The 6,282-nt window shown below is 41.1% G+C and overlaps 2 pseudogenes; both read right to left on the bottom strand.

Moving 5' to 3' along the window:
• Positions 1-1,062: 1,062 nt before the first annotated feature.
• LOC143847971 (exocyst complex component EXO70H1 pseudogene) lies at positions 1,063-1,659 on the bottom strand (annotated as a pseudogene).
• Positions 1,660-2,325: 666 nt separating this feature from the next.
• Positions 2,326-4,811, bottom strand: LOC143848410 (exocyst complex component EXO70H1 pseudogene; annotated as a pseudogene).
• Between the last annotated feature and the right edge of the window lie 1,471 nt (positions 4,812-6,282).

Raw genomic sequence — 6,282 nt, 5'->3', positions numbered from 1 at the left:
TTTTTTAAGATTTTTTGGGGAATGTTATCAGCACTACTGTTTTTTGATGAGGGCACTCCTCACTTTATAAAAAGTACGATATGGCCCGCCCCATAGGATTATTCAAACCGTCCATTAGATGGGCCATAGCCTAAATAGGTTATTCCCCAAAATTATTTCCATTGGTTGATTTTAACCCTCCGATCTATAGAGGGTTAGGATCAACCCTCTAACATTCAGATTGGAGGGTTAGGATCATCCTATGGAAATGATTTTTGGAGCATAACCTATTTAGGCTATGGCCCATCTAATGGACGGTTTGGATCATCCTATGGTGTGGGCCATACCGTACTTTTTATAAAGTGAGAGTGCCCTCATAAGAAAATAGTAGTGTTGATAACATTTCCTTCTTCTTCTTTTTTTATAGGAATTTGTTAGCAAACTTCTCCTATGCCACTTCTCGGCATGTGGACTCGTCCATTGCTCGAATGACTTTTCTTGATTTACCGGGAGATATTTATAATCCTTTACCGCAATGGTTGTTTATTTCCATCAACTTCTATAGAGAGACTTTTCCATCTCCAACAAGGCCTATCATTTAAGTCCATTAACAATCAGATCAGGACTCAGATTAACACCATATTGTCTTTTTATTATTTAAAAAGTTGTTCACAGTACTCGCTAAAAAGCTCTTACATTAGATCTCTCATGATAATTGTATTAACCCTTGCTTTAGATCTCTCATGACCCAAAATTAACTTCAATAATACATATATTAACCTTAGCAAAACAAAAAAATTACATATTATTCGATGTGTATAGTTCAAAATTTTGTGCCATAAGAGATCCGAAGCAAAAGCCTATCGAACAGACGGTTCAGATCAATCAAAGGTGGTGATGGTGTATACACTCTTCCACCTTCTTCTCTCACTTTAGCCCACGTGAGGTTAATAATGTTAGTTCCAGACACGTTATGCACGAATCACACACCCGCTAATGTCATATCTCTTGGTAGGCCCCACACCGTATCACATTCTCGTTCACACGAAAAACAGCCAACTGAAAGAAAATGATAACGGCACCTCATCTTCTCCGATAAACCGGAGAGTGTGCCGGAGAGGACGTAACGGAACCCGAAACTCCGTTCCTGGAAAACAAATTGGACAAATAGTTCCCCAATTCCTCCGGCGAGAACCTCACCAAAACCTCCAAATTCTTTTCCTCCTTCAACAAAATCCGATACTTCAAATAAAACTCCCGATACACCGGCTTGCCGGATACCGAAACCTTAATCTCATCCCTCATTTTTCCGTCCGGCACTATCCAAGATGACTGAATCAAGTACGTGTCGTCAAACGCCGAATTGAAATTTTGAAAAATCTCCTTCGCTGCCTCTGGTGAAATTTCCACCGTCGGATTGTCCGGCAAGGATTTCATCACTTTCATCCACGCCATCCGCTCGTAGTTCGCTGCGTACTGATGAAGCTTTGTGTTGTGTTTGGAGATCCAATCCTCTCCAAGGAGAGGCTTGAGATTTGAGTTTGAGACTTTTGAAACAATGTATTTGAGATTGTTAACGAGGAAAAGATATGAAAGTCCGACCTCTTTGTAGAGCTCTGCTTTTCCATCTAGTTTACAGATGAGAACGAGAATGAGCCACGAGAATCGAACAGAGATCATAGATAAAGGATTTTCTCTTGAAGGAGAGCTTTTAAGGGACAAAGATTCCGGCAATGGAGTCGGAACTTGGAACCTTAAGTCGGCGAATATATAGGAGAGAATTAAGCTGTAATTGGCGAGGAACGATACCTAATTCATCATGTATCGGGTTAGAGGATGGATTCCTCCGCCAGGGATCGGAGATTTGGAGGAGTCTTTTTGAATCGCGGATACGTAATTCATCACGTATCGGAGATTTGGAGAGATATTTTCACCCCTTGCAGACTCATCCTCTCCCGGTTGGAAATCTGTTTTCATTACAAAATAATAACTGATTTGCTAGCGTCCGTCACAAAAGGCGTTTTGCACATGCTCTGTCGACTGCCGCATGTCAAGGCAGCCACCTTGTGAATGATGACCACTTTTGCTGAAAAGTGGGTCTTTGTGGCTGCTCTGACATGCGACAATGCATTTGAGAATGCCTTTTGCGAAGGACGCTAACAAATCCCAAATAATAAATATATGAAAATGATATCAACGCAGAGGGATTCGATATATTCGCCCCTGTTGATCACCAGGAACACCCCATGTCAGTGTATCAATGACTAAAGCGGGGCTGTTGTACTTATGTCAGAAGAATTCAACATCCCTGGTTGCCACAAACACTGACAAGGGGTGTTCCTGGTGATCAAAAGGGGCAGATATATCACTTCCCTAACCCATATTTTCTTTTTATTATTTAAAAAGTTGTTTACAGTACTCGGTAAAAAGCTCTTACATTTGATCTCTCATGATAATTGTATTAACCCTTGCTTTAGATCTCTCATGACCCAAAATTAACTTCAATAATACATATATTAACATTAGCAAAACAAAAAAATTACATATTATTCGATGTGTATAGTTCAGAATTTTGTGCCATAAGAGATCCGAAGCAAAAGCCTATGGAACAGACGGTTCAGATCAATCAAAGGTGGTGATAGTGTGTACACTCTTCCAGTCTTCCACCTTCTTCTCTCACTTTAGCCTACGTGAGGATAATAATGTTAGTTCCAGACACGTTATGCACGAATCACACACCCGCCAATGTCATATCCCTTGGTAGGCCCCACACCGTATCAATTCTCGTTCAGACGAAAAACTGCCAACTAGAAAGAAAATGATAACGGCACCTCATCTTCTCCGAAAAACCGGAGAGTGTGCCGGAGAGGACGTAACGGAACCCGAAACTCCGTTCCAGGAAAACAAATAGGACAAATAGTTCCCCAATTCCTCCGGCGAGAACCTCACCAAAACCTCCAAATTCTTTTCCTCCTTCAACAAAATCCGATACTTCAAATAAAACGCCCGATACACCGGCACGATCTTGCCGGAAACCGAAACCTTAATCTCGTCCCTCATTTTTCCGTCTGGCACTATCCAAGACGACTGAATCAAGTACGTGTCCTCAAACGCCGAATTGAAAGTTTGAAAAATTTCCTTCGCTGCCTCTGGTGAAATCTCCACCGTGGGATTGTCGGGCAAGGATTTGATCACTTTCATCCATGCGGTCCGCTCGTAGTTCGCTGCGTACTGATGAAGCTTTGTGTAGTGTTTGGAGATCCAATCCTCTCCAAGGAGAGGCTTGAGATTTGAGTTTGAGACTTTTGAAACAATGTATTGGAGATTGTTAACGAGGAAAAGATATGAAAGTCCGACCTCTTTGTAGACCTCTGCTTTTCCATCTAGTTTACAAATGAGAACGAGAATGAGCCACGAGAATCGAACAGAGATCATAGATAAAGGATTTTCTCTTGAAGGAGAGCTTTTAATGGACAAAGATTCCGGTAATGGAGTCGGAACTTTGAACCTTAAGTCGGCGAATATATAGGAGAGAATTAAGCTGTAATCGGCGAGGAACGATACGTAATTCATCACGTATCGGGTTAGAGGATGGATTCCTCCCCCAGGGATCGGAGATTTGGAGGAGTCTTTTTGAATCGCGGATTCGAAATTTGATAGGATGGATCTCACTGCATCGCCGAGTTTGGTGAGAGCAGTGATGGCTTGTGATCGGACAGCTGAAGTGGATTCGTACGAGAAGATTGATTCTATCTCAGGCCAGAGTTCGGCGATTGATTCGTAGAGATCTAAGATTCGGAACATTTTCTCTGGAGATTTCTTCATTTTGGCTATGGATTCTGCGAATGCGAAGAGATCGATCGCTGCTTCTTTAGAGATCTCTGAAAAGCACGATTCCTTGATCATGTCCGACGTGGAGAAGACGTGATCGCAGAGGATTCTCTCGCCGGAAAAAAGTGTTTTTACGGCGATTTTTGATAAATTTAACCAGTTCTTTATCTTGAGCTCGATCGTCTCCCAATTCAACTTCTGGAGCTTATGATAGCTCAACCGTTCGAATCCGAGGCTGTGTAAACCTTCATCCACTATCGATTTTCGTATGATTTTATAAATCCTGAAGCATTCCATTCCATATCCGGACGAGATCATGCACTCGGCGATTAACCTGAGATCCGACATGGCAAAAGATGAAACTCGCTCGACTTCTCGGATAGAGTCTCCGGCGATCTCGATTTTGTCTTCCGATCCGAGATCTTCGTCGTAATCGGAGGTGCTGGATCTTGTTGTGGTGGAGGACAGGCCGGAAACGGATTCCGGATCGAGATGATCACGATTTGCGGAGAGGATCTGGTAGAACTCCTTTTCAAGCCTTTTCATGGCGATCTGCATAAGCTTCTGAGCTTGAGCGAGCTTGTGAGAGTTGGAATTCTCTGAAGCGAGGGAGTGCATAGATCGTTGGAGTTCTCTAACGGATCTGAGAAATTCTTTGGCTTCTCTGCGTTTCACGTAGAATAGAGAGGTGATTTTTGTGTAGGAAGAGGAGTCTGGATCCCATTTAGTTATGATTTCTTCTGCGTTTGCGATGTTTGCTTCTATCATTGTTTGAGAGAAGGAGTGTCGAGGTGTGGAAGAAGAAGAAGGAGAAGGAGAAGAAGTCATATTAGGGTAGAAGAAAATGCTACGCATACCTTCTTTCGGCATCAATGGAGTATTGTTACAAATTTCTTTTGCTCTAAACACAGAGAGAGAGAGAGAGAGAGAGAGAGAGAGAGAGAGAGAGAGAGAGAGAGAGATGTGTGAATATCTGGATTTCTCCTTGTTATCTCATTTGGTTTGGGGGGTTTATAACTTTATATAGAGGAGGAATGAAAGCCGTGTATAAATATTTAGAGCAAAGGTCTGACGCGAAAGTTTGACTCTGGGCCGTCCACGTATTTGTCGTTCTGTAATGACAAGATTACCCTCTTTGGGGGCCAATTGCTAGAGATGGACGGGAGATAGAGACACTTAAAAAATTTATGAGGCTACTGATATATTATCACTAACGGGATTTGCTAGCGTCCATCGCCAATCGCATTTCGAGAATGGCCTGTTGCATGTGAGACCAGCCACTGATGCTCAATTTTCAGCAGATTTTGTCTTCATTCACGAGGTGGCTGGTCTCACATGCAGAACAGCTAATTTTATGTAAATAAATATTAAATGAAATTCATTGTACATCTAATTTTATGTAAATAAATATTTTTGAGGATTTGCTTGCCAATTTTGCAGAAAGCTATGTACTGGCTCACTTTTGCAGGAGGGAATAACCACCTCAGATGTATAAAACTAATAAGACAAAATATGTTAAAAAAGTATTGCAGCATGTGTTTTCTCACTATACATATTATAGATCATTTCCGAAACTAGTATAAACATTGAGAAAAGTGTGGCTACCCGATCGAGTAGCTAACTTAGCTACTCCGTCAGCTTAAAATACATTGGGTGCCCACATTGTTTGGGTGATGCAAACCATTCATTTGATGGGCCCTCACATAGATAGGGTGTGCCCAAAACACAAGCTCCATAGGATCATCCCAACCCTACGATTTGTGGAGGAAAAAATGGACGTGTATAAATCTTCACAATTCTGTCCATTTTTGCCTCCACAGTTTGAAGGGTTGGGATAATCCAATGGAGCTGATTTTTTGGCACACCCTATCTATGTGAGGGCCTATCAAATGAATGGTTTGGACCACCCAAACAATGTGGGCCCACTATATTTATAAGCCGACGGAGCAGCTAAGTTAGCTACTCGATCGAGTAGCTACACTTTCCTCATAAACATTATATGTAAAATAATTATATTTAACCTCAAAATAATTTGTATGACTAAATGCATATAATTTTAGGCTATGTTTATTTTGGATTATGAGAACCAATTGTCAATCGAAAACTGATTATTCGAAATAAATTTACGTTTAGGCTCTATTTTCCTTTTCTTTTCTTTTTTAATTTTGAGAACCGATATTGAGTGCCAAACTGATTATTGGACTCAAAATTAGAAGGCCTTAATTTTGAGTCCAATAATCAGTTTTGGACCGACAATTGTTTGTCAAAATCCAAAACAAACAGTGCCTAGAAGTATCTAAAGAGGCCTTTGTTTATCAGTTGTTTTGGGGTGGATAAATATTTTCTTGCAACTAATAGAGGACGACTTGACTTGGAAACTTTAGTGGAGCTCAGAAAAAACCTGCCAAACTTGATCACTACCCATAAGTGATTTCGTGCTTATTGAATCTCCCCCTTTTATAACTTTTTTTA

The sequence above is a fragment of the Tasmannia lanceolata genome, unplaced genomic scaffold (genome assembly GCF_043159265.1).
Source record: "Tasmannia lanceolata isolate RefF3 unplaced genomic scaffold, GAP_Taslan_0.1 ptg000016l, whole genome shotgun sequence".
Lineage (NCBI taxonomy): Eukaryota > Viridiplantae > Streptophyta > Magnoliopsida > Canellales > Winteraceae > Tasmannia > Tasmannia lanceolata.
This window is presented reverse-complemented; position numbering and strand designations above follow the sequence as displayed.